We start from the raw sequence: 3,308 nt of genomic DNA, 5'->3' as shown, positions 1-3,308 counted from the left end.
ACCTAATTAAGTTGGTCATTCACAGGCTTGTTACCCTGTGTGCAAACTCTTGGCATGCATCATGCTGTAGGGACATGGCCCAGGCAAAAAGAGACTATGGGCTCCATTGGAAGTCTCTGGATAGGAGGCATGGGCATCACCTCACAGTCACTGACACTTATAACTCTAGGTTTCACAATGTTCTTTGAGTGCAACTCACTGAGTTATTTTTCTATTTTTTCTATTTTCCTTCATCTCTGTGTGGGAGCTATTGCATCTAGGAAGAACAGGAAATAGAGGAGAAGAGGAGAAAATGACTCAGGTGCCATATGGGCTCAAGCAGCTTCATCCTACATGTTAAGATGTGAGTGTCTCTAGAAGGTATTCCTGTCCTCACAACTGTCACTCCAACCCAGAATTCCAGCAGCAGAAACTGTAGGGGTAATTGCTCCTCCAGTTAAATTCCTCTAGGTAGCATCCAGAAAAATGTAAGTTTCCCCAGGAACAGAGCTCTGTGAGGACAGGGACTTCGTCTTGTGTCCTCTATGCCTTGAACACTGTCTGCAGCAAGGACTTGTTAAATGCAGGTTTTCCGGGGTAGAAGAGTATGAGTGGCATTCGTCTTCAGGGAGGGGTGTCGAAAGGCTCTGTTGAAGGGGGAGGCAGTCCTACCTCCAAAGTGCTAAAGAGCAACCAAGACCTTGGTCTAAAGAAATAGTAAGTCTTATTTTATTCAGCACAATTGTGAGATAGAAAATGCTAGCTAATTAAAGGTTTTGATTAATGGGGACTTTATGATCCATCTGGTATGTGGTTCATCAGTTTTGGAAGGGTTACTACACACTGAGCATTAAAACTCCATCTAACACACTTTCATTTGACCTTGATGATGATCAGGGCACTTCGAAGACTTTGGCTGAAGGAGTGCGGTAAATGTGGCAAGAAAGTTCCAACGGAAGACTTAATAAAAGGCTATGACTTTGAAATTGAGGATGCTGGCTTCAATGAGCCATGGCAGTCTTTGATGTATGGGTAGATGTGAGGAATGCTGTGTTTTAGAAAGATGAATTTGGTAATGATGTGCAGGGAAGACTGGAGAGGTTAAGGGGCTAAAGCAAGAAGAGCAGCTAGAAGACAGATGCGAAACCCCAAGCCTAAAGTGATTGTGGTAATGTTAGAGATGATGAGAGAAAAACAATTTTGAGTCATTTTGGTGTCCAAGTGTAGGACACAAAGAGCAGAGAGGGGGAGGTTAGTGGAGGGTTCTGAAGCTTATTTCTTAGGAATATGACCCTTAGGTCCATGTGAGAAAGGTCCTTGCTTTAGAGGCTCCCAGTCTGACCCTGCTCTAGCCATGTCCTTCCCTATAGGTGAGAAGTTTGTGAGGGCAAGGGGACATGGCCCCTCCCCCTTTCTAGACTATGCTAGATACCTGAGAACCAGAATTCATGGTCCAAATAGCCCAGCTCTTGTCCTGAGCCTGCACTAGATTCTTCCCAGGGTCTATTCTCCCAAGGGTCAGTGACATAGCTGGTGTGCACACCCCTAGGGCTGGGCGGTCACCAAATCGCGGCTGTTTGTGGGAGGTGCTGGGTGAATAGATGGAGCTTGAACTTCCTGGCTGTAGTGTCCCCATACATATATGCATGGCCCCTCATGGTGCAAGGTGGATTCAAGGAAGGGAGGAAACAGGGGCAGGCCATGGGGCGGAGGCTAGGGCCATCTCTTCCAGTATTTCCAACTTCCGGCATTGAACTTCAATGAATCTGGGAATTCTAAAAATCTTGCCTTCCAGGCCATCCTTATCATTACATATTTGTAAGGCCAGAAGATTAGACATTTTATCTAGCACCTTATGGGTATGGTTTATAACTTTAAAATATTTTTACATATGGTAGACTTTTACGACATATGGTTTCCGTTTGTACTCTTGTCCTGAAACTATTAGACGTGGCCTTGCTTTTTAGCCCAACATATTCCTTATTTAGTGTCTTCCTATGACTCTTCTCCAAATCTTCTCTTGTGCTGAGATTTTACCTATTGGACTTCCCTTAAAATATCCAGCTCAGTTCTTTTGTTAATTGGCTTGCCAATTTTTTAAGTTATTCATTTGTAATTCCTCATGTATCCTAAATATGTGTCCTCTATCAGATATGCATGTACACACACACACACACACACACACACACACACCAGGCCTCATATCCTATTCTATGGCTTTCCTTTTCATTCTCTGGATGGTGTCTTTTGATAAATAGAAGTTCTTATTTTTAAGGCTGCTAATTCACCAGTTTTTTTCCTCTGTTCCTAGAGATTTTTGTGTCCTCTTTAAGATCTTTACCTAGTGCAAGATCATAAAGATTTTCTTTCGTGTTTTCTGTTAAAAGCTTCATTGCTCTACTTTCATATTTATTTATTTATTTATTTATTTATTTTTTTAAGATTTTATTTTTATTTATTCGACAGAGAGAGAGACAGCCAGCGAGAGAGGGAACACAAGCAGGGGGAGTGGGAGAGGAAGAAGCAGGCTCATAGCAGAAGAGCCTGATGCGGGGCTCAATCCCATAACGCCGGGATCACGCCCTGAGCTGAAGGCAGACGCTTAACCGCTGTGCCACCCAGGCGCCCCTCTACTTTCATATTTAGATGCATCAGCTCACAATGAATCTGCAACTGATTCTGTGTGTGATAAAGGTCAAGATTAATTTTGTTTTCCAAATGTATATCCACTGACCCAGCTTCACTTACTGAGAAGTCCGTCCTTTTCCCCACTGCTCTGCAATGTCACCTTTGTTATGAATCAACTGACTACATCAATCGATAGATACCTTTACTTTGGTCTACTTGTCTCTCCTGTGCCCAAACCATGCTTTATTAATTACTGTAGCTTTGTACTTAAATACTATAACTTTTATAGGTCTTGATATCTGGTGTTAAGTCTTCCAACTTTCTTCTTCAAGATTGCTTTTGGTGTTCTTCGACCTTTGCATTTCTGCATCAATTTTAGAATTGCCTTGTCAATTTCCATTCCGCAGACATAGGATTGTGCCTTGTAACGTTTCATTTTTATCCATAACTCGTCCCTTTGGAACAGTGGGGGTGGAAGAGCCGCAGCGAGCGGCGCAGAACCGGGATCCTCCGCTGGCACCGCCCCCAAGCCGGGACCCGGGACCCGGGGACGCGCCCAGTCTCCGGTCTCCTTCGGTCGCACATTCCCAACGCTGCGCCAAAGCTGCGCTCGCGCCGGCCAGCCACCAGCCCCCCGGGAACCCCCACCGGGACCCAAGACGCGCTGCGGAGCCGCAGCAAACACCCCCCCCCAGCCCGGA

The sequence above is a fragment of the Ailuropoda melanoleuca genome, chromosome 4, assembly GCF_002007445.2.
Source record: "Ailuropoda melanoleuca isolate Jingjing chromosome 4, ASM200744v2, whole genome shotgun sequence".
In the NCBI taxonomy this organism is placed as follows: Eukaryota; Metazoa; Chordata; class Mammalia; order Carnivora; family Ursidae; genus Ailuropoda; species Ailuropoda melanoleuca.
This window is presented reverse-complemented; position numbering follows the sequence as displayed.